At 42.1% G+C, this 26,118-nt stretch overlaps 1 protein-coding gene across 1 annotated transcript in view; it reads left to right on the forward strand.

Annotated features, from left to right (window-relative positions):
* The window catches only part of LOC114017975 (basic proline-rich protein-like), a 30,135-nt gene extending 21,122 nt beyond the window's left edge, over positions 1-9,013 (forward strand). The window contains exons 6-7 of the mRNA XM_055711033.1: positions 2,482-4,097; positions 8,737-9,013. The gene's annotated coding sequence lies outside the window, so the exon portion shown is untranslated. The remainder of the gene's footprint in view (positions 1-2,481; positions 4,098-8,736) is intronic.
* The last annotated feature ends 17,105 nt before the right edge of the window (positions 9,014-26,118 follow it).

Here is a 26,118-nt window from a genome sequence, read left to right on the forward strand (position 1 = left end):
CCTTCCTGCAGTAACTTGCAGCAGAATGTCCACGTAACTAACTTCAGGTGACAAAATGTCAAATCCAGCAGAGGCACAAGCAGAGCATACTGTCTTAAGACATTAGAAAGCTGATTTGAAAGAGGAATTACCCCAGCTGAATTAAAATTATGTTCCAATCAGTTTTCTAGACCAGTGTTCCTTCTGCTAGGAAAGGAGGTAGCTTTTTAGAAAACACTAATTTTCACTTTCCTTTGCTGCAAAGAATAGCCTCAGAAGAAGGACATACTTGAAGCCAATTGTCACAAAATGTTTGGGGTTGGCCAGAGAGCTTGCGACTTCACAAATATGCCTCAGATATGCAGTGCAATGGAATTTCAGCATAGTGTACATCTCTAATATGCTTAACATGCTACTTTAAAGGCATTCTTTGAAGAAAATTTCAGTACACCAAGTCTCCAGCCTGTCCACATGGTAGTTGTGCCATTCTGCACCAAGTCCAGTGAGAAAGTGACACTTTCTACCCTAGAATCTTAACATTGGGCTGATTAACATCCCTTAAATGACAGGATTACACAAAAAGGTCAGTAGCCCCACAACTCTGAGCTTGCCAATTTTGATGCAAACATATAGATACCTTTTCTTTTTTGATACCTTCTTCCCCCCTTACTTTTGTAAACAAAAGTTTAAAATCCAAAAGGGAATGTTTGCAGACCCTAGGGCATCAGCCTTTCTCTGGAGACTGAAGATGGTTATCTCAAAACAATGTGTCAGTTTCTTAGCTGGCTGCTAAATCGAGGAATCTGAAAGCAATATGCATGCTTCCATTAGGTGTGTGTAATTTCACCAGGGACAGAAAGATATGGATGAAGTGGGAAGAGTAAATACAGGAGGATGAGTAGTTAATAGAACTTACTAAGAAATACAATACTAAAAATATCCTGTCCCCACCAGTTTAAATTCACACCTACTCCTCTCACGAAAAGAGAAAAAAGAAGTTTCCATCTTCAGTTTTCAAAATTTCATCTGTCTTCTTGGTACTAAGCACCAAATCTTCAGCTGGCAGATGTCATCAGACAGTGCTGAAACTTTACCATATTTCTGAAGGATCCATTCTTCAACACCAGGTTGCCAACTTGACTGTCAAAATCCCAAATGACTCTCAGTGCTACTTGAGGGCAAACAATCGCCGCAGTTGCCTGGGGACCTTGCACAATGTTGTCAGCCTGACAAAGCTAAGCTGGGCAGAAGAGCAAACCCTTCTGCAGATGGGTAGAGTGTGTGCTTCATTCCTTAGCCTCTTCCTGTAGCTACTACGGATGTTAACAGCTCTGCCTGCAGTACTGCTGCTCAAACCTATTGCTTTCCTGAGACCTGGACATTAGTTCCTGATGAACCACATCAGCAGTACACTGGGTCTTTAAACCTGTCAAAGCAAACCACACACCACACTGCAGCGTGGACTGGGAGGGTGCAGTGAGTAAAGAGGAAGGAACCAAAGAGTCGCATCAGGCACTTATAAAGTTTAGGTGAAATGAACACATCAGTACAGCAGGCTGGAATGCAACTGGAGGAAATGCGGGCACAAATGTCTTTTTGACTAGTTAATGAGAAAAATTACATAGCTTCTAATTGGCATGCATGTTACAAACTACGCCCCAAACAAATGGAAATTAGATAGGTTTCTGAACATGCTGTGTAACGTGAGTCCAAATGAACAGGACTCAGAGGGAGAGGAAATTACAAGTGAATTTTAGCAGTCACTGCAAATTATCTCAAGTAGGTTCTTTTTATTTACATGGTTTTGTGATGTCAAGCTGCAGGAGCTCAGAAATTTTCCAGAGCTACTTGCAAGTGCTATGACTTAGTGGAGGTCTGAGGCAATTTGGGGCAAGACTGAAGATCCCATCTCTAGCCTCAGTGAATTACCAAAGATTATGGCTGCTGAGACCACAACTCTGAAAAAGCTATACAGACATGCAAAATACTGCATGTTGCCAGTTTTCCTGGAGAAATCAAGGCAACTTTCGTAGGAATATGTAAGCCTTTTCAGCAGACTACCCCCAGGTGTGGACCAGGTAAACTGTGGTTCAGCAGGCTGCTTTGTCTATGCCAGGGCTGTGGAAAACCAGGCTGACTGCTGTGACTGCAGCTGTCACCACCCGGAGAACAGGCAGGATGCCTGGTGAGATGTCCACTGCTGGGTTTCAGAGGCCTCTCCAGCAGTGCTGTGTCCAAAAACATGGCACCCACCCTCTTAGAGTTGCTGGAGGTGGACACTGTCCGCATGGTCTATAACCTGCCTCCCTCCAGTTCCTTTCCCACAGGAATAGCAGCCCCATCCATGGTCCCTCTGCTTTGAGACAGAAACATCACATTTTGCATATGTTGTAAGAAGGGTTCAGATGGCTGTGCTTTGCAGGACGGGGGCTTACATGTATACCAGAAATGCCCTCTGATTTAATTATAAAAATTGGTGTGTCCTGTTCACCTCTTCTGTAGGTTTTATCAAACAAGCAAACAAAAAAGGCAGCTTCTGAAGAGATTTGGAATGGTGGAATGTGACCCAATCTGGGACAAAACGCAAACAGAAGGCGAGTGAAAATAAAATGTGCATGAACCATTTGTCATTATTAGAGACTGTTGGGTAGGTTTGCTACATATACTTGTACACTTAAATGCTTTTTAAAAAAAAAAAATTCTAGAAAAAGCTTGCTACATTTTTCTCTATCAAGAAATACTACCTAAAGGTATTACTCTTAGTAGTTCTGGGTAAGAGAGAAGTAATTTCATACAGTGCTATTCACATTCCATACAACTAAACTCACCACCTTTCTAAAAGCAACAGTCAAAACAACCCTCCCTCCCAGGCAGAGACATCCATAAATTCTTTAAAACCTTATCTCGTGTTCACATACACACAAAATAAGGGTCTGATTGTGTTCTGAACTGTGAGACTTGGTGAATGAGTGATGCAGAATCCCCTCCTAGAATTGCAGGGTCTCCACTAAAAATGCTTGTATGTCTCATCAAGTACTGAATCTCTCCACTAATTTTGGCAGGAATTTGCTCTGTTCCCCTACACTTACCAGTCCCTTTATTTGAAAAAAAAAATTAAATAATCTGACTTAATTATCACGTAAGTAATTGTTTCAGAGAGAACCAAAAGATGCAGGAGTAAAGAAGAACTAGTTAGGTGTAATCTACTGCTGGTGTTATGAAAACATTGCTTTGGGAAATAAGTAGTAATCTGTATGTGATACAGAACTAGTTTTTGTTTGACACGTGTTCTCTTCAAAGGAGAAAAAAGAAATCAACCTAACCTGCACTTCTGCAGTTAAAAGAACCTCTTTTCTAAAATTGTGATCTATTCAGTTCATGTTTTCAGATTCACTTGATTTATTAAAACAGTAATTCATGGGTGCAATTGGAAACATCTGGGCAATGGGAGGGAATAAAAGGTAGCCAGAATAAGGAACAGGAGTGCAGACAAAGCACTGAAGCACTTTGCTGCTTATTTCTTGGTTTTGGGGTTTGTTTCCCCCTTTATGGCTTGTGTTGCTGGGATTTACAGTCTAAAAGCTTTAACTCATTGTTAGTGCTGGTTCTCATCTGGGAATATATACCTTTAAATGCTCATATATTCAGTATGCACTAAAAATCAGCAACCTTTTTGTACACTGCTATTCTATAAAAAGTGTAGGGAATGCCCATAAGAGTATCTTTTCCTTTAGCAAAAAGACACAGCCTGATTAGAACATTACATGATCTTAATACGCTTTTGGTATCCTTGGTATCTAAGGACTTGACTCCTAAGATGATGGTGGTAATGGCATGCTGGAAAGCATGAGATTGCCAGTCTGATGACTTTTTCATGGGTTGTCTAGAACTGATGGGTAATGCTAGACAAGAAGGCACACATGGAGGGAAAGGACTGCTGCCAACAGTAAAAGAGTCACTGTTGCTCCTTCCTCTATAGCTATGACAAGAAGCCAATGTTCCAGCCATAAGTAGGCAGAGGTTGGTGGGGGATTAGGAACACTGACAGATAACTGGCCTCCAGAGGAGGTTTGGAGTGTCTAAGCAAGAAGATGGTCTTTGAAGACAAGTCCCCAAAAGTGAGTATATAAAAATAAGCATTAACGCATGGGGGGGGGGGGGGGAATGGGAGTGGGGGTTGAGAAGGGTAAGGCAGGGAGATGAAATTGCAGCATGGTGAAAGAAAAGGTGGAGGTGGACAATGGAGCCAGAGACCTATGCAAAAATAAATGCAAAGGATGAAGGAAAAAGCGACTACTCTTTCAGAAAACTGAAGGAAGTAATTAAAATGATATTTGGGAGAAAATTGTAGAGAAGAACCTGGGAAGACTAAAAATACCTCAATCACAGCCCACAGGATTTCCCCATGCACTGGCTAACTCAACAAATCTCATCCAATTTGTGGAACATTCAAAATACCTTTAGTTACTTTTGTAATCTCCTCCCTGGAAATAGAGTACACATTCTATACTACTAAAGATGTGTCTCACAAGTGGAAGTAGTGATTAATTTGACAAGTAATTAACTATTGACCCCAACTGTCTCATCAGTAACCAACTTGAATAGAGAGACCAGTGAATGTGATGACAGGCAGTGGAACATTAATGAGTAAAATAATGATAATCCTATAGAGGTTAAATAGAAATGACAAAACAGCTATGTTGGCTCTTGCCCACTCTGAGCTTGTGCACTAAAGAGGGTAGTCAGTTAGTCGCCAAATGTTACACACCAAAGCAAAAGTTAAGACAAAAAGGCTGAGCCTATCCCTGATCTGATCTCTTATAAAAAAGAGCGTTTTGTGAATATCCACTCTGAGTATAAATGACGTGAGAATTTAAGCAAGAATTGATATATTTGATTTATAAGTACAGTGTAGAGAACAATCCCTAATCTTTCAAGAATTCTTTGCATCTTTTCAAGGACTCCTGCTCCTTTTTGCTACCCAATATGGATCATGCTGAAAGTAAATTCCTCTACTGAATGTCAGCATCTCCAATAATGCATTAGCATCTTATCCAAGCAGATTGTTCCAAGAGATTTTAAAATGGTTGGTACATTTTATATGCAGCAAAAGTCTCTAGAGGTGTCTGTTTATCTTTGTCTGCTGTTAATTTGGCAAGGACAGAAGCACTAGGCTTCATCACAGACTAAAACTGTGTCAAGACAGGATGAACTTATGATGAACATGAACCACTGAGACTAATAATATGTAATCGTGGCAAATGTTTCTCCCACATGGGCGCTCACAATTCTTCACACCACAGACACTGAGAATATTTGCAGCTGCTTTTGTCCCTCCCTGTAAACTGATGAAGCCCCCACCAAAATGCAAATGAAAATGCTGCCTTTGTCATAGCACCAAGGTCTCATCCTTTCTGCTTCCAGCTTTATTAACAGAAAGATTGTTCGGAAAAAAACCCAACCACGTCAACAACCAATACACCGAAGCAAAGGAACTCAGAGCAAGAACTTAGGCTTAGCTGTTGCTGGAGCTTTCCTTCTCTGAGAACTTTCTCCCAAATATTCAAAATCTAACAGTCCGCATCTGCCTCCAGCAGGCAGCAGGAGACTCTGGCAGGTTCCAGTCTCCTATGAGTCTGGGGCAACAAGAGGTTCCTGCTCATTTGTCAAGTCCAATTTGAAGTTCAGCTGAAGACTTTTGTGTTATGAGGGTTTCACAGCCCCTTTCTGCAGAATGCAATGCAGATGAAACATTTTAATTAGCAAAAGGATATTGGAGAATTTGCAATGCAAAATTAGACCTGATGATAAAATTGCAGAGGGAGCATTTTTAAGAGAAAGAGAAATAAATGTCACGTTGGGCTTAGAGTCCTCAGAGACAGAAAGTAAGAAGTGGAACTGTGACTTCAAGGGTCTTTGGAAAATGGCAACTTAATCCTTGAAGAATGCAGCAACAAACCAGCTGGTAGGGAGGGGTGATGCCAGATGCTGCAACGTCTGCATTGAGGTAGGAGAGGAGCAGATGAAGTAAAGGAAATGTTGTTCCAGAATAATAGACAGCTAGAGGAATATTACTTCAGGAAATAAAAGTATATGAAAAAAAAAAAATACAGTGGTCCAGCATACTGGAAACTGAAGGTTAATGCAGAGCTCTATTGTCTCCTAAAGACAGAGACAATTTAATCTTAATGGGAATTTTATTATTGTTGCCCATCTCTGTGACACAGGAGGTTCATGTCTCTGGGATCTCAGAGACCAAGTTACAGCCAGCCAGCCATTGCCCCAGAGAGTGACAGAGGAGAAAGTCTTGTAGTGCTGGTGACAGGATTTCCATGGAGGATGCAGAGGGGAAAGAAAAAATAAAAAAAGATGCTTTGAAGATGCTGTACACAATCATTTAAGTTTCAAGCTGGAACTGATGTAAATCTCACACTGAGAATGAAGGATGACAGAGTTGCTGTGGGACCAGCAGCCAGCAATGGACCACCTCATGAAGACAGTTTTTCACTTACACATTAACTTCACCATATGTAGTTTTCAGTCCTGTTGATGATGCATCCTTATGTTTCTAGCAGCTGCCTATGCACAGTATGTATTATGGTAGAGGAATAATGAATCAGAGAATGCTTTCTCATGAGACCAAGCTAAGCAAGATGCCTGTCTGGTGGTAGCCAGCTTCTTTACTAATGAAAAATTCAAACCATTACACTTCCTTCATTCTAGGACTGGCTCCAACACTCAGCCTCTGCCCTACAGAAGAGCTGACAGTTAGACCAATTTTAAAGCATTCAAATCTCCTAGGCTGGACTGCATCTTTCCCAAAAGAAGCAGAACTGAGCTTAAAAACCAAAACAATATACCCTAAACCCACTAGTTTTGTCACTAGACAGGTACCTAATAAAGGAGTGTTTTAAACCACTTTTCCCTGACATCCCTTTCACCTGTGACTCTTGACTTCAAAATCAGCTCACAGGAGCGCTATAATCACAGAAGCAACAATATCAAGCCCTGACCCCCCTTTCTGGCAAACGCAGCCGGAGGGACAGCTGAGAACATGCTTTGTTGGGGTAGAAGCAGCAATACAGAAAGCATTCATTTCCTTAGCAACTAGGACAACCTCTTCTTTAATTAGCACATCATGATCTGAACTTTGCTAATAAAACCTGCCCACACTGCATGCTAACCATGGGTTAGGTAATCTTGCGCTTGCCAACATACAGCAGCCTACCACGCTTCTGCATCCTGACATTCTCCACGCTAGCACTCTGTTCTCAGGTCCCACATCTGCAGGCATGCTGTGGGTGGTGGTAATGAATGATGCATCCTTGCCGTTTCTCACTCTGGACTCATGATCCCGTATCCCATCACACATTTCTCAGGGTTGGCAAGCACAGGGTGCTGTGGAGCAGCTTCTGTGTGTGTTCTCTTGGGATTTGGGAGGTTACTGTCTGTGCCAAAGGAATTCGTTTCCTGGAATTATCTTAGCAGGTACAGTAGAAGAATAAGAGAGCTACCTCACTGCCCAAGCAGCCCCCCTTGGTCTGTCCTCCCTGATTACTACCCTGTGCCACCCTCTTCTGGGGCTTCTTCCCCAGCAGCGTCACTGAGGACTAATAGACTTGGGTAGGAAATCACTAAGATGCAGTGGCACCAACAATTACAGGATACACTCTTCTAGAAGATACATCATATGGGTTTGTAGTGCAATTGTGCTCTGTTTCTGCCCCAATATTAAAAGGAGGGGGGGGATAATTAAATAAAAACCTGATCAAGAAAAACTAAGTATCTGGATAAGGACAAGTTTTGAGAAAAAATAAAAATTAAGGTTTACAAAACCATTGTCATAGCTCAAACTACAGCTCGTACCGAGCCATTGAAATTTCTATCAGCATAGCAATAGCAGTGCCAAGTTTAGAGCAGACAGTAAAACTGGCCTGAGATACCACGTGCTGAAGTATTTATTCTGGGCTGAGTTCTGCCCTGCCATGGGTGTTAAAGAGGTAGAGTCCAAAGCTAGCATAGGTATGCCTGTGTGAAATCCTGCCACTCATGCTCTGAGACAACAGGTCTCACTAAGTGGGAGAAATCGTCCATTCATAAGAGAATAAAACTAAATATTTTTTTCCTAAATGCATTATTTAACTAAAATAAGATTTTAGGCAGCAAACTTTTCCCTTTCCTGTTTTAATGAATTAACCCAGGAATTAGGGAAAGAGCACAAGATCATATGCTGTGCTTAGAGAGCCTGCTCAGCAGAACAGTGGATGAGGCTGTGACTACTTGTGCGATCACCTTCGGTAAGTGTCATACATACGTCAAAGTATGTGTCAGGAGGTTTCTTAATGACAAGATTTACATGTTACAAATGTCGAAGGAGATTGTTTCACAACAAAGCAGAGATGACTTCTTTAGATATTCGGTTTGGGTTGTGGTTTTGGGTGTGGGTTGTTTTGGTTTTTTTTTAATGCATGTTGAATAACATGAACTGAAAGAGAAAGCTGCTGCTAACCTACAAGAAGAGAGATTCCTATTCAAGATACCAGATACTCCTTGTAAATGTACTCTCTGAAAACCAAGAAACTGCACCTCAAGATCAGTAAATTCTCTGAGTACACGTGCATACCTTACAATATCTGCATACATACAATATCGAGCCTATGTTCTCAAAATGTGTTTAATACTTGCAATACTAGCAACAAGGTGCTTTTCTTCTGTGCTTGAAAATGTCAGATGTCTGACAGATCATTGCCCCAACAGAATCAGAGATTCAGAGGAGTGATGTGCTGTGATCAAAGACACATGCCGTGCTTCTGAAAAGGAATTCAGGAAATGCAACTTCAGCTGGTATAAAGAACTGTCACCTCTTTGCTCTGGTTATGTGTATCCCTAAATTAGCCATTAGATAATTCTGCCATTTCACTGAACTTCGGCACATTCTGCGCTGAAGGTATTTGTTCTGCCTTGTCCAGGAGGAAAGGCTTTAATGGTAGTTATGGAAATAGAAGAGAGAATAAAGCTCCCATCCAAATCTTAAGTTTTGTGTATTTTCTTGTCTGACTGTAAAAGTGATATTCCCAAAGGTGTGGAGTCTGGGATATTTTAAAAGTGCTGATGAGCATCATCCTATTGGTAGCTTAATTAAACACTAGATTTACCCATTACGAGAGACAGTTTGTTCCACTACAAAATCCTTTCCTAGTGTATGGAGGCATAAAAAGGAAGTGTAATATTAACTGCATAAACTATTTCTATAAATATAAATATTTCTATAAATAGAAATAGTGATGTCAACTTCCTCTTGTAAAGTGTTTTGAGATCTACTTGTGAAAAGCGCAGTAGGGGCAGGTAATTTCATTATTACTCTGAAAGTCTGTTGCTCCTCTCTGCACTGGCAGGTGCCTCTCTCAACCAATTAAGATAGAGGATTAAAAGGGTGCTATCAATTTAGAATATTTTTCCTTTAGCTGTAATAGTAATAACACCTTGGAAAGCACACAATAAAATTGCTTTCCAAATGAAATCTGACATTCTTGAGCACTACCATTTATTTTCATGCACTGATCCCTCCACCTGTGGAGAGACCTTGCTGACGGTTCCTGCTGCGCTACTGCCCCAGGATACTGATGATGATACTACATGAAACATCCCCTTGGAAGCCAGCAAGTCTCTTATTGCATCTGTAAGCATCTCTGGCAAGCGGAGCTGCCTCTTTTCTTCCTGTGCAATGGAAGCATGGGGGTACCTCTCTTGCTTATTCCATCCTTTGTTTCATAACAGGACTTAGCCATCGACAGAACACGCTTCCCCAGGTTTCTTTCACATCCTGAATGTGACAGTCACCTCCAGTTGAGCGTCTGTGGAAAGTCTCGCACTCCAGGGCGCTGGCAGGATTAACACACACACAGAAGTTGGGATACTTGGTATATAATGAGAGTCCTGGCTGCTGTGATGTAGAGCTTTGGAGATCTCTTGTAACCTTTTATGGGATTTTAGAATGATGTTGTTGACTAAGACATGGGAATGTGGGGTCCTGTCAATTAAAATCTGGAATTTCTGCATTATTTTGCCTTCCAGTATTTTTGCCTCTGGAACAGGAGGGCCTTCCCACGTGGTGATGACTGGTGGGAGAGAGAGTAGAAGAAAGGCAGCAGATATTTGCTGTGAAGTTTTGCTTCCCACTATTTCTGTTGTGGAGAGAGAGCCAGGAGAGTGTTTTCAGAGCTCTCCTTATTCTCCAAGTCTATCTTGTCCTTTCAGAAGAATCTTAAAGGTGTTAGCACCCCAGGCCTGAGGAATTTTGGGTCACTAATGCCCAGGTTAGGGTGCTCGAGGAGAGTCAGGAGATAATTTCATATGTTTGTTTGCCAGAGGACACATCTTTGAGAGGAAAAAAAGCCCAAAACAAGTAAGTGTTTTGGTTTATAAATATTTTTTAAACTGTTAACTCAGGCATGTGAGCTCCTGTCAGCAATTTGCTTTTGCACATAAATATTGAATGGGCTAAACCTGGTAACTTACTGAGTTTCCTGAACAGTGTGCAGATTATATGTGTGTTAAAGCTCTCTCTCACTGGGAGTTTACACAGGTTTTCCTTTAGCTCGAACAGTTGGAGCCTGACTTGCTGGAGAAAGAGTGCTGTGCATTCAATTCTGTTTTGCCATTATCATAAAATGCTCTGTAGTGACAATGTATAAAGTGAAAAACGGGTGAACAATGCTAAAAAAACCACCATACCGGTGCTATAATTTGTTGACTTGTTTAAAACTCATCCCTGAAACGGATTCCTTTGAGTGATTGACTAACTGTACAATGGCCACAACTCTTGCCAGAAGCCTCTTGTTTGCTGAAGTGTTAGCTGAAGTCCCCAAAACCTTGTTTTACATTCATCCACAGCACAGCGTGAGCAGGAGACCCTCTGTCTCCCATAGCCAGGACACACACGTTTGGCCAGTCAAGGGGGCTGTCAGGGTCAGCATTCTTAATTGCTTTATAACTGGATTCTGTGTTGGGCCACTTTGTGTGCATTTATCAGCAAAGTCCAGGTCAAGACCTGTCAAACAAAGCTTTCCCAAAAGTGCCACAGCCCTTTCCACACTCCTTCAAACTTTGGAGGACCAACATTTTTCTTCATGGCATTTGTGGACAAGGGTAACATTTACTTCAGATGAAATGTATTTCTGTAAGACTGACGGAGGGCCCCTATGGTCTTGCTTGCCTGTGGGAGCAGGGCAAATGGAAATGCTAAGGGCAAGTCTCTCTCAGACCTGCAGTCTTGTTTCTTTTTGATCCAGTGTGTGTTTCTTTTTTGTTCTTCCCTTAAGCAATTAATTGAATTCCTGCAGCAGAGGAAGGCTTGTTGACTTACGGAGTACACACACAATGGAAAGGTTACTTCAGTCAGCGGGGGGAAAAAAGGGGGGGAAAAAAAAAAAGAAAGAGAAAATGCTGCCCAAATCATATGTGCACATCTAGAAAAGGAAGATCTTCTACTCATAAACAGGAGTGTCAAACAAGAGCTCCTTCAAGGCACCACCAGCAGTCCTTCTAGATGACTTACTGGTTTTAGCAGTAACATGAGCACACTTCAGAACCCCATTCCTAGATCAGAACCCCATTTTGTCAGCAATTGTACAAATAATCCCACACTGCCCCCTAGTAGGAGATCTTACAGCTCTTCAGGAGAGTACACAGAGCAATTACCAGGCCAAAAAAAATGTTTCTAGTTTACAAAGAAGATCACACAATAAGTATATTCTTTGACTGGACACAGAATAAGAAATTATTGAACTCTCACTAAAGTTGTTGTTTTTTTTTTTAAATTTATGGAGAAGTTCTTCCCTCGTATTGCTGGTATCTCCAAAAGTGCTTGTGAAAATGCAGCGTGAGAATGAAAGGTTGATCTTAAATTCTCGATGTGAATATACACTGTCCTTTTGGTTCTGGGAGAGGTCAAGTGGGAAGAGTCACAGAGAAAGTACACATCTCTAGTAATTACTTCTGTGAATGAGAAAGAATGTAATAAAAGCAGGCCATTAATGGACTTCAGTAGTGTTCACAGTCAAAGTACATGAGCCTTGTATCAGCCAGAGGTTGGGAGGGCTAAAGCAATTTCACCAGCTGTGTGATCTTTCTATCACTGGATTAAGAGGTTGATGGGTGGGAGCTTGATTCTGAGAAAACAGCCTCTCTTGTAGAGTCTTCATGTGTGCAAGCATACACAAATGTTTGATGTCCCTCCAAGAGCAAGGACAGTGAAGGTCATTAGTATGAATGCTTTGATTGAGTACCTTAGGACATGACAAAGCAGCAACCACACCCTGGATGAAATCTCTTCAATGTTTCTGAAAGGTGCAGAGGAGCTGTGGGAGGTTAGCTGAAAGAAAAAATAAAATGAAGGGGTTTAGTTAGTTCTTAAAATAAGGTTAAAATATTTCATACCAACCTGACTTGCTATTCTTTGAGACAGCCAGCCACAGTACTAGTTTTTAAATTCCAGCAAGAAATTCAACGGTGTCTGAAGATACCTCAAGCCATAATGAAATACTCATGGCCTGGACACAACTTTGTGCACAAGCCCGTGTGTATAATTAGCGCATGCAAAATCACCTGTATTTAATGGTATCTGAGTATTCCAAGGCAAATTCAGTATCTTGCTCACAAAATTCCTTCTTTTCAGAGACTGCACACCCATTGCTTTCCACATAATAGAGGTAATTTATTTCCCTGTTGCATCACTTTGAAAATGTGGCTGTTTCTGGAATGCTATGAAGCCAAATGGTTTAGATATCTGGCCAAGACTAAGTTCGTGAAGTTGGAGCAAGTAAGAGTTCAATTCACTGCCAGTTCCCCAAATAGCTGTACTGTGCAAGTCCACCTAGTACTTTCTCTGTGCAGGGCAACACTCTTTATTTGCCCTTGGACCTTTTAGTTGTATATCATTTTGCTAGTGCTTTGTTAACATGCTAGAGGAAATTTGACACACTTCATCTGTGATTTTGCACCAGGTCGCGAAGCAGCCCTTTACTCAAAATCAGCCTGTGGCTGCACAGAGGTAAGCGAAGTTTGCAGTCTTTGTATTGAACAGAGCTGTTGCTTGAAATCTCCACCCACAGATATAGTGAAAACTTGACTGGACAAGGCTTTTAGAAACTTGACATAAATCTGAACTCTGTTTAAAGCAAGAGGGTTGGATCAGATGACCAGCTGAGATCCTTTCCAATCTGAACTGTTCTGTGATTTTTCCCAGGTCAGGCATGACAATGAGCATGATGCAAAGTGGAATTAAAAGCAGACGGCCTAATTCATCAGAGCTTTGTTGGGCCAGGCCACCAAAGAATGTCACCTCATCAAACAAATGTTTGATGACAAGTGGGGTGTTATGGAGTGGGGACACAATCCTCTGTGAATGGTGATCTCAGTCTTGGGCAAGCAGCTGTCACCCACATTCAGCCAGGCAAAAGCATCTCCTTCCTGTAGATTTCAAAGCGTCCTCAGCCCCACCTCAGGTGCTGAAAGGAGTAGTAGTTCCCTGCTCATGATGGTCCCTAAGTGTACACAAGAAAGGCTTGCCCTTGTGAAAGAAGTCTTTTGACTGTAGGGCTTGTCTTACTTTCCAAAACCAGTATCACTGTCCCACCAAACTGCCAATGTAAGTGAGTTTGGGACTGCTGTCAGAAAAGCCACCAGCAGCAAGACTCTTTCCCTATTCTAAGCAACTTAGCTATGCTAGCAAGCTCCAAAGGTGGCTATAAGTCTTGTTACTGAGAACCTGACTGAGAGTGCTCTAACTTGAGGAAATTAGAGCAGCCCCCAGAAACATTGCTGCCTTTTAAACAAGAGCCCAGAGCAGTATAGACGTGATGGGTATGATTAACTTCTCCAGATAGATCTTGTCTTAGTGTAGGTGTCTAAAATAGGTCAAATGATTCACAGCCTAAAATTCCTGCTTAAAAGGGAGTCTGCTTGCCTTGCTCAAACATATATGTCTCTATTACGAGTTATTCTCACCAGACATTTCTAATACTAGACCCGTGTAGGAATGGTACATATATGTTCCTATATCAATATATCAAGTAGTCAATATAATGAAACAAGATACTTCAATGCATTCAAAATAATTGTCAGTTTTTCTTAAGTTTTCCTAGGTGGGAGTTTTATCGCTTCTGGACTCCAGAATGAAGGCAGGTGTCAATTGCCCACGAAATGGTGTGTATTTTTCTGGAGAGCTCCAGACATTTGTCACTTAATTGTGACCAAAGTGTCCTCCATCTTCCAGATCCCCAGCTCTCTCCTATCTTTAGGGTCAACACGTGACAGGAGCTGCATATTTTATATCCAGGAAAAGACAGCTGTAAATATGAGAGGAAGGACTATGTGGCATTCTTCTAAATCTGGTAAATTCTTTCACTAACATTGTAACAGTGTCTCTTATTTTATCTGAGAAAGGATTCATTTCATTTCCTCAAGAGAAACAGCAAATAGCTTTTCACAGTGTTCAAAGGTCATATGGTTCATATTAATTTCATTCATAGGTCTGGCCAAATAAATCAAATCACACTGCACTGGTCTCCCATTATTCTAGTTTATTTCATAAAGAACACAGTCTTTGCTAGGATTTTTTTAAAAGCCAGGGGATAACAGCCAACACACACACACACACACATATAGAGTTCACCTTCCTTGAAAGCAAATAGCATTATCACTTACAAACAAGTTTTTACTTCATGCATGGACAATCGCTAGTCTACAAAAATTGTGTCTATAACTTTGATCACGATATACCACTGTGCTTGCCCATCACAGCATAAAGTTTTTATGCGGTTGTCTCAGCACTCCAAAACACATCTATATAGGAAATAGAAAAATTTGGGAATTCTGCTGAGCAAAGTCTACCAGAACAGAATTCCCTACCTGAAATGCCATTCTGGATGTTTGGTTTACCCAGCTTTGAAACAATCCACAGCAAGGTGTTTTAAGCATGCATATGCACATATACCTGCATAATGGATATATGGAAAGATTCAGATGAGGGAAAATAATGTTTGTGTCTTCATATTTTCATAATTTCTATAGTAAAAGATGAAGACCAAGACTCTCAGTGATCATCAGTGTTTCAGCATTTCCAAGTACCCACCACAAAGGATCCCTAAGTCTTGAAGAATTCACTCTCTCACAAGATCCCTTTAAGGTATTTCAAACTAAAGCAACCAGAAAAAATCATGGTATATAATATATGACTATTCATTCATTCATTTATTTTTGCCACAAGCTCATAATTTTCACTATTAAACACCTAGATAAGTACCAAGAAATCACTATTCACTGGCCAAATGTGTCCCCATTAAGCAGAGTTTATGCTAATACTGTCTCAGTTAAGTAACAGTTATTCATTATCCTCAGGCTAAATTGTTTCACTGGCAGATGTCTCATTAAAACAGCTGTTCTGAGCAACCACAACCATGCAAAACAGGGGATTCTCTATTGTCATTATTGTTGTTGTTATTATTAACAATAAGCATTTACATAAACACTTCAGATGTGTGTAACTCACAATTACTCTCTGTGTATTCCTTACCCTGGAAGTATGGTGATTCAGAGACCATTTGTCACAGTGGAATCAATTGCTAATTGGTGATAACACAACACAGCATATGTTTTTTTGATATTACTCTTATCCTGGAGCAAGCGTTTGACCTCACCTTACGCTGTTTTGGAACTTTTCCTACACAACTTAAAAGGGTAATGAATTTAGAAAAGTCAGCAGCATTCTTGGTAGCTAGAAGAGGGCCAGGGAGGTTTCGCTCCTTTCCTCATTTCTTTCCTCAGCTCCATCCCCTCTCTCTCTGACTTTCAGACCCCTCTGCCTGTGTATTTATTCCCCCTAGAGACCCATAAACTCCTCTCCCACCAGCTCACTGTGCCACACTGCTCTTTTCTTCTCCTGGCTGAAGGAGTCTCCATGATGGAAAGGCAGGAAAACCCCTCTGCTTTCCTGCCTGTCTGCCTGGAGCACTGCTCAGCCTCCCCTGCCCCAGAGGGATGCCTCTTCCTTAAGCGCAACGCTTACGGAGCTGAGCTGACCCCCACAGCCCTCTCAAACATTTAGCAGCCAAGCTCTAACAAGGCTGTAACGAGTACAAATAAAATGTTTGAAATGCTCGAGCTTGCCAAGTAAAACAGTTTTCCGTAGCAAAAGTAGGAGGAAAGGCCACCGCTACCAGCTGTTATGTCCATCCTCCAAAGGACGAGGGCACTACAGTTTCTAAAATTCCATTTTAGTTAATTGCTGTCATGGCAAAATAGTGCTGTCTCTTCCCCTAGTCTCATTTCAGGGAATTTTCCAACCATTTTTATTAAAACTTAAAAAATGCATATGCTCATTCTGAGATAAAAGTCCCACATGGGAAACTTCTGTGCAGTTGAAGCAAATAAAAGTTGAAAATAAAGACTTATAAAGGGAAGTGTCAGGAAACGCTGGTAAGTGATGTTTCTAATGCTGCTTGCAAAATATCAGAAATTGGGAGAGAAACAGGAATACGAACCTGCGCTTCCAGCATCCCTAATGGATTAGAGAGTGCTTAAGCTGCTCAAATCCTCTGTGACAGGTTAACAGCCAGGAGCAGGAGACGTGGGACTGTGCCAGTTTGCTCCCAATCAACACCACCCAGGCAGGCCTTGTGAGGTACCACGGCCCCAGAGGCTGTGGACCATGGCAGGATTGGGTGCAAGATGCGATAGAAGCATGGGAGCAAGATAACCCAGCCTGGCCGCACAGGCTGGGCAGGGGAGGAGTGGGATGGCAAAATATGCCTATCCAGAAGAGAGGCTCAGCATCCCGAAGTGGAGCAGAGCTGCCCTGCTCTTCATTAATAGATGCTCAGCCTCAAATGCCAGCACGTCCCCTTCATCAGTGAAGAGGCAGATGGGTGAGCAATTGCCTGCTACGTGTGGGGGCTGTGGGGCATGATTCGGTTGCGTGTGACAGGAGCATTGACACCTCACCTCTAATGAGCTAGCACGGTAATGAACACAGCTCCCTTTGCGGCGTGCTTGTTTTATACCCTCGAGAGGTTTCTCTCCACCCCCACCCCACCCCACCCCCCGCCTTTTTTTTCATAATCTGTGAAAGTTAAAATCTTCACACAGTCACAGATTTGTCTTTTTACTGTTTCATAAAGGCGTATTTTGACTGCCTGAAATGTATCACCAGTAGTGTCAGTGTGAATGCAAGGAACTCTCAAGGGACAGTTAATCAAGACCATTAGCAAGGTCCCATGCAGAGTGTTAGATACCAGTTTGGGTAAATTTAACTGTGTGATAATAAATAGAACAGGTAAAATCACCGTGTTGGTGTCCTCGTCAGTGCGGAGCTATCTGAAGTTTATGTTGCTCCGATTAGGTATGAGTATATCAGTTCTGCTCTTTTGTCTTTAATAATGTGAGCGGAAAACACTTCAAATCCCATAATATTTTTTGAAATTTCAGTTTCTTTACTAACCTAAGCAAAAATAGAGAAATTAATCTCCTGAAAATGTTTATAGCAAGAAACTCTCCCCATACACAAAAACTAGTTCAAGTGAGAGAGGAATATTTCACTTCATTAATTTTAAAATATTTTTATTTGATTATGACTGCCTTATCTCTTGTGTAGCTCTGGTATTGTGACCCTACACCTTCACTGAAAATTTATTATTTTTTTTTTAAATTCCACTTTCTGTTATAAAAATAAAAAAATATTTTCTCATAATTTTTGGTTCAATACATTTAATAGCAAAAAACCTCCAACCCTGACAGATCCTCATTACAGCTATTAGTAATTTGAATTACTAAAATTGGACAGTGAACCCTGGAGTCAGATCCCATTTCTTTTGTCAGGAACTGCGAATCTTATCTACGCACATGGTGAGCTAGATGCAGCTGACAAGATCTAAAGCTTTTAAACTAATAATTCCTCAGGTAGCTTGGAATCTGGGTGAGAGCCGGTGGGAGTCTGGCACGCGGTCTGATGTATTTTGGTAGCAATATAGTGGCTTTTCAAGCTTTGGTGAACCTTGTGTCAGAGTATCTCTACGAGATAATATCTTCATCTCTGTACACGGATTTCCCCCAGAAAATCAGTGCCCATAGCACAAGCATGCAGGGGTTGCTTGCACCCCGTCCTAATTATTTTCCTTTTTACTGAGTTGGTTCATTTTTGTCCAGAGCTTGTCCAGGTTATTTTGCAGAAGTATGATTTCACCAGCAGATAGAGAGACCGGTGGGAAGAGAGTATGTGGCGTGACGAGCATGACACAGGGGATGCCCAGCTGTGACTGTCAGGGGCAGGAGGTGCCCATCAAGGTGCCCACTGAAGCCTGCTGCAGGTCTGCCTGCTCAGTGGCCTCCCAGACACCACAACAGAGGCCTCTATGCTGCTGGTTCTGGAGGGGGAGGAAACCGGAGATGGCAAAGACTGGTTCGTATGGAAATATTTTGTGTAGGACTGGCTTTGGCCATGGCCCAGATGGGAGCTGCACACTGACACTGCTGCAGCTGCACCAGGGCCCTGGAGGCACGGATGCTACACTGAGGGATTTTAAAGGAAGGGCATCCCATAACGCATAATCTGCTGGGAGTTTCCTGTTTCTTTCCAAAACGGATCCTGCACAGGGTGGTACGTGATAGTGCAGGATGAGTGCATGGGCCTGGTTTACAGCAGGGCAGGGGCATAGCTGCTTCAGAGCTGCCGTACCCAGAGGGTGGCTGAGGGGCAGGTTTGTCCCACAGGAGCTGGTCATCGCACTGGGATTCATCCCACTCAACCTCAGAGAAACATGGGCATCTCCAGTTATTGGAGGAACATGAATGTTCTCACCTTTCCTTTGAGGGACTGAATTTTCCTCTGAAAGGAGTCCTCTGGTTCCATCCACGATGGATTAAACTGAAGGATGTGCTTAAATTAGGTGCCTATATTTTACGATATGAACGCTGTGCCTAACCACACTGAGATCTTTTAAAATTCCTGTTGAGCATTATCTTGAACCTTCCGATGCCTAAAAATATTTGCAAATCCAGTCCCAGCTATTTCCTTAAAGAAACAAAAGATGCGTTTAACCTTCATGTTTAGGGTACTCCAAAATTAAGTCATCGTGACTCATGATGAATCATGAGTACTCTCGGAGATCTCAAAAGTTTCTGCATCATTTTCACTATCTGAAAAGGAGAAAGCTTCATAGGAAGAGGCAGGCTTCAGGAGCTGTCATGTGGTGCGTAAAAACACAGCAGGAGGGCAGAAGGCATTATTCCAAGGTTTGGGAGGTTTTTGCCCTTGCAAATCAAAAGGGTCACACAGAGGTTAAATTCCTGGATAAGCATTTATTTTCTCTTCTTCAGCACTGAGCAGTAAAAATAGACAAAATAAGAACTTCTGTCATTGCCAGAGCGGGTCAGACAGTTCTGGCACTGTCCAGCACAGAAATATACACACACTTATTCATTACTTTAGACCAGCTCAGCAAACAGCCTGATTTGTGGCTACTTTTTGCAGTTATTTTGAGGGAAAAAAAAATCTTCCCCAGTCTTACAGTAAATAATTCATGAGAGTATTTATCTAACACTCCTCCTTCCCTGGCCCTGTAATTACTTGCTCTTTAAACAATTCCTGCGGTTTGTATACGTGTAACCGACTGTGTCTCAATCGCCTATGACAATATAATACAGGTAATTTTCTTTGGCTGCATTACTCTGTCATTACTTTGGCTCTCTGCTTAATATGTCACAGTAATGAATGTATAACAATCCCTAGTAACTTCTCCCCTGCTCTTCCACTAGTTATTTAGAGTGAAGGGAGGGGGGCAGAGACTAAAGTCTAATTAATGATACATTCATTTCAGCTTTGTAATGAGAAAGAGAAAGGAAAAATATGAAGATGGCAGTTTATTTCTTAAGCCAATATAGCTTCAAGCCACAATTATGGCCAGCAATGTGACTGTATGTGGCTATTTCATTTTGGGTACATAAAAAACAGCAAAGAAAATGAAGTGTAAAAAAAACAGACAAGAAGCAGGAGGAAAACATTTCATCTTGTACACAACTAAATGGGAAAAGAGACAAGCAGGCAACAGATGACAGATGAATGGGCCTATGATGGACTGCATTTTTGTGTCAAAACAGAGCCAACTGTCTAACAGTCATTCAGATGGTAGGAGAGGCACCACACAGCATGATTTCCAGTTCAGCTGGCACTTAGGGGTTTAATTATGTACATGGTAAATATTCTGCGAGGACAATATCCTGGCTTCAGATATGAGCACCCACAGCCAAGGCTTCTTCCTAGCTCTGCCTCTCCTACTGTTCTTAGTTTTCGCTTTGAACAGATATAAAACTGCTGTGAATTCCCAGGGATGAGGGAAGCTGTCACAAATGCCACATCACCCTTTCCCATCCCTGCCACACTGAGAACATTAATTGTCCTGTTTGTTCCTTGTAGGGGTCCTGTGCTCTGACATGAGTCCTGCTATCTGCCATCAAGTGGCTTGAAAGACAAATAAGGCTGGCTCAGGGTTAGTTTTTACATTGGCAGGTGGACATAACCTACACAGTCCACTTGTATCCTGCTCTTCTCTGACCATTCTGTAGCCTGAGCAATGTAGCTCAACACAGATGCTTTCTGTAAAACTGAAATGACACCAAGAGTGTCAGATAGAGCCTAATGATGAGAACCAAGGATATCTGACCAGCTTCCAACCTGAAAGGAAAAGTAAGAAGCTTTTTGTGAAGACAGCAAGAAAGAATTGCTTGTTGATGAATACCTGATACTACAGTGTAACTAGTACTGTATGATTAGTAGTAAATAGCTCTGTTAACTGTATTAGAGCATTCCTGTGCACACCACTGTCATTGATTGGTAGAAGCCTGCTGAATGACAGACTGAACAATCACTTCCCATTATCTCTGATTTCTTTCACACTGCCTCCAACTCTGCTTTTGCTGGTGTAAAACCAGCAGTAACTTCACTGAAGTCAGCAAAGCTCAACAAGTTAAGTTCACTGTTGAACCAGAACCCCTCCAGCTGACCCAGCCTCACAAAGGATCTGCCACCCAGAAGGGCTTCTTTGGGGACTTTGCCTATTCATTGGATTCCACAGAGCAATGTTCAGACCAAGAAGGGGTTGGGTGCAATGTTTGGAAACACTCTGCTTTGGCTGTTTCAAAGCTAAGAAGAGCTTTTCCCCTTAATGACCATAATCACTGTGAGGCTTTGCCTAATGGAAATAACCTGCTGTTAAATCCAAGGTGTTGCTTGCAAGAAACAGGTACCTTCCTAATACAGTTTTTAGTCTTCAAACAAGTAGCCTCAGAGTAGGGATGAAAGGACTAGTTCTGCAAGAGCAGAAAGATGTCATGTCTTCTCCAGGCTGTTTCCTTCTGGGTTTTCTTTTTAAGTTTTTAGACATTAGGAAAGCGATATAGCCTGCAGATTAGACTGCTCACAGTGCATATATGCTGAAGTCTTGCGCATACCCTGAAGCCCTTGGATTTTGGTTTTCTGGGAAAGGTGAACGAAGAGATGGAAGAGAGGGACTGGGGTGCTCTTTGGCACTCTGTAAATCTTTGACCCTTTACAAAATAACTTTCAGTACTTGAGACCTCACTGGTTTGTTCAATTTAGTGCTTCTTAACAAAGGTGGCAAATCATTTTTCTGTATTGACTTGTTGAAACCATGTCGCTGTTGTGTCCTGACAAGAATAGGCAGGGACTGTCCTTCAGCAGCTCCTTTCCTTATTTGCTAATAAGCACCAAAGAAAGGTTCAGGCAGTTGATCATTTGCATCAATGACCTTCAGGGGTATTCCCCAGATGTCCAGGCTTGTCCCTCTTGTCTGCACATGTGGTCAGAGAGAACATGAGACAGCTGCATTGCAGATGTGCTGGGTGTAAAAGTACCTCTGGTTCTCTTTCCAAAGACAAGTTTTCCAGAAATAAGGATTTTCTTATGAATTTACAAAAAATTTCTCTTCTTCCCCTTGGCAATATTTTCCTTTCCATCTTGGTAATCAGAATTACAAATTTATCTCCCTCAGTTCACTGATTCCTTCCTTTCCAGCCTTTCAGTTTTTCTGGAGTTTGACCTATGAAACATAGAACTCAAGGAAAGCATTCACTTTCTGCATATGCTCTTTCTTTCATTAAAATAAACTGAACCAACTCAAACTGTGATTTTTCTGATGCAAAAATATTTAAGTGGAAAATTTTCATGTGGTTGTACAAAAGCTGGTGTGCAGGCAGGGTCTGCAGCAGGTGGGGAGTGATGCGAGGGGCAGGAAGGATGGCTGTCCACCACATGGCCTGGTACCACCCCCTTACACATCCAACTAAATCTGGCCTTGTGCTTATTATAGCAGGCATTCTCCTTCTTCTGGCCTGCCAAACTGTTTCTGTCTGGGATAGGGCATGGCTGCCTGCTACCTCCTTTGTGGTTGTCAGAGGAAACAGAAGATCCCTTCTGTATGTGTGCAGTTTTCTCATAGCTTTTAGGAACAATTTGAGAAGTCGCCTCTGATTTACAAAGCCTTTCCAGCTGTGGGCTGTGGTTTCCCTTCCTAAGACTGTTTTTGTTCATTGCAGCAATTGAAAATAAGCTTGAGCTTTTCTGCTGATAGTCTCCAGATTGGAGATCTAGCCATTCTGGCTGTATGTTACTTTTCCTCAGTGCTCTTAAAAGCCTGGAATTTACTTATCTGCTGGTTGAATAGAAGCAAAATATATTCACTCTCACAGCATGTGGCAATCCCTGAGAGTTGTAAGTAAATGCACTTTTAATTGCCCTTCTGTTTATGTATGTGATTGGAGTTGACTAGGAAAAGTTATAAAGTACTTGCCAAATAAGTGGTTAATTATTTAGCAATAGCAACGATGAGCTGAACCAGGAGAAACTGATCTTGCAAGACCTAACTGGAGCTGATTTTTCTAAGGGGAGTGAGAGGCTGCTTGCAAACGGAGGTTATGCAGAGGTCTAGAGGTCTAACTAGGATAAGGTAGGTATCTGAGCAAGTCTTCCAGTGTTTGGCAAAGAAGTAAAGCAGGGAGGCCCAGCTCTGCTGTCATTTACCCTGGGTTTCCTCTTAGGACCCTTACCTATTCTGTATCCAAAAACACTGCTGCCAGTTTCCCCTACAGCTAGGCAGCTGGGTAGGATTTCATGATGTATTCCCTTGGTTACTGATTCGTCCTTCTACATACAGTATAAGATGAGACAGAGAGAGAGAGAGCAAGAGGTCTTTATACCTTTAATGGACTCTGCTTTATTACTGAACTGCATTATCCAAGCTTCCCAGATGGAATATGCAGTTTCAGTGAGTTCACAACCAATGATTTCTCTGTATTTGTCAGTTGCTTCCCTGCCGTGTGATGCTAAGAGGGTATGAGGGTTGCCGAGGTGTCAGCAGCCAAGGAAATAAATATGCTGATAAAATGACTTATTAGGTTGCAGTAACAGAAACTGTCTAAATTCCTTGCTAACAAAACCTAGTCATGATAAATTACACCCCTGCATTTGAAAACACCCCCAGTTCCCTAATAATAACCTCTGCAGATGAATCTGTGCAGCACTGGCTATGTTTTAGTTTATGGGGAGACTCATGCTATGTCCATTTGAAAAATTGATGACCCTCTGTAGCTGTTTCAAATCCAATTTGTCCCACACACTGTGAGATAAAGATTTTCACGGATGTTGAGCATTAACCCAGCGAGTGCTGAACTTCTGCAGCCCTCTCACAAAATGAAAGCTGAGGAGAAAAGGGGTGTAGAGTTCTGTCTAATGGGAGCAGGGTGGAGATGCAGAAACGTGAACGTAGAAACCCTGAGTACACATTTTGGTACTGTCCTTACAAATCCTGCATTAAAAGGAAATCCTAAGTGTAGATACTATCCTATAGGAAATGCTAATAGTTTAGAAGTTCTGGAAATCCTGAGTCAGAAGACATTACTAAGACTAAAGACTATAAAGACCATTACATGTGCAATGGACCTCCCAGCATACTATTTACTAGAGCTTCCCAGAGGGTAAAAGGAATCTTCCAGTACATGGAAACTTCTTTAAAAGGGCTTTAAGCCCCTCTTTTAGTGGCTTAAACAGAAAAGCCTAGGCTAAAACAAGTAATTGCACCTGTGGCTTTTGGTTGTCACAGAATCACAGAATGGCTGAGATTGGAAGTGACGTCTGGAGGTCATCTTGTCCAATGTCCCTGCTCAAGTAGGGCCACCTAGAGCAGGTTCCCCAGGACGATGTCCAGATAGCTTTTTAATATCTCAAAGGATGGATACTCCACATTCCTCTCAGGCAACCTCAGCCAGTGCATAGTCACCCTCACAGCAAAAAAGTGTTTTCTGATGTTCAGAGGGACCCTTCTTTGTTTCCATTTGTGCCCATTGCCCCTTATTCTGTCACTGGGCACCACTGAAAAGAGGCTGGTTCTGTGTTCTTTGCACTCTCCCTTCAGGTACTTATATACATCGATGAGGTACCCCCTTAGCCTTCTCTGGGCAGACTATTCTCAGCTCTCTCAGCCTTTCCTTTTATGTGAGATGCTCCAGTCCCTTAATCATCTTAGTGGATTTCACTGGACGCTCGCCAGTGTATCCATGTCTCTTTTGTACCAAGGAGCCCAGAACTGGACCCAGCACTCCAGCTGTGGCCTCACCAGTGCTGAATAGAAGGATCACCTCCCTCGACCTGCTGGCAACATTCTTCTTAATGCAGTCCAGGATGCTATTAGTCTTCTTTACCACAAAGACACTTTTCTGGTTTATATTCAACTTGATGTCCACCAGGATCCCCAGGTCCTTTTCTGCCATGCTGCTTTCCAGCGAGGCCACCCCCAGCATTTACTGGTGCCTGGGGTCCCCTGTAGACCTTCATGATGTTCCTGTCAGACCATTTCCCCAGCCTGTTGAGACTGCTCTGGATGGGAGCACAACCCTCTTGTGTATGAGCCACTCCTCCCAGTTTTATGTCACCTGCAAACCTGTTGAGGGTACACTCTGCCCCATCAACCCAAATCATTAACGAACGTGCTGCTGATCACCACCATCTGTGCCCAGCCATTCAGCCAGTTTTCAGTCCACCCCACTGCTCACCCACCCCATACTTACCAGCTTGTCTATGAGGATCTTATGGGAGACAGAAAGCCTTACTGAAGCTTAGGTAGACAATACCCACTACTCTTCCCTCATCTAACAACCACTTGTTTCATCATAGAAGTTTATCAGGTTGGTCAGACACCAGGCTGGGTACCTTCTGAACGCTTGAACTAGAAATGACTTAAGTAGGACAGATTTGCAGAAAGCATCTGCTTAACACTTCCTGCAAGGCAGTCTTTTATAGGTATCTAAGAATTTGCATTTAAACTAAGCAGTTTAAATTTTATCTTAAATGAAGTTGGAAGCAAGTAGCAATTCAAGACGTGCATCTGACTACACCAGACAACATCTTTACATTTATGTTTAATGATCAGGGGAAGAAAAGAGCTATTTAAGAAAAATCCCTCTGTTGATGGTTTTCCTTATTAGCACAGATCTATAATATCTACCTATACAGACTGAAAACTATGCCTTTCTGCGTGCTATTAAGTGCTGATTCTTAAGTGTTAGAGATCTATTTCACCTCTACATGAGGTCTGATTTAATTATTAAGTATTCTGTAAAGGCCTAGTTCCAGCTCCTCCATAAGTCATTGGAAATGTTCCCTTGATCTCAGCATGTAGGTCCTTACGAGCGCTGCTCAGCCTGAATACTCAAGACTCTGGAGGGAAGAATCACTACCTTCTGCACATCACTGAAGCTCTCCGCCACCCCTGGTGAGTCGCTGCAGCTCCTCTGCAAGGAGCAATTGCTCCAGTGAGGAAAACAGGAAAAACAGACCCACAGGAGAGGAACCTCTCTCACCATTATGACAATATTTTAAGCAGCCTTTAAACTGAGTGACACTATAGGCTGCAAGAACCTGAGGTTTTGGTAGCATCTGTCCTTCAGCCACATCTGTTGCCCTGGTCTCCTGTATCTGTCAAACCCTTTAACCACCTGCCAGCAATGTTTGAGAAGGACTCACACTTCTGTTCATACTTACACTCAAGCTTCTGTTTATACTTCCAAATGACCTTC

This window comes from Falco cherrug, chromosome 5 (genome assembly GCF_023634085.1).
Source record: "Falco cherrug isolate bFalChe1 chromosome 5, bFalChe1.pri, whole genome shotgun sequence".
NCBI lineage: Eukaryota > Metazoa > Chordata > Aves > Falconiformes > Falconidae > Falco > Falco cherrug.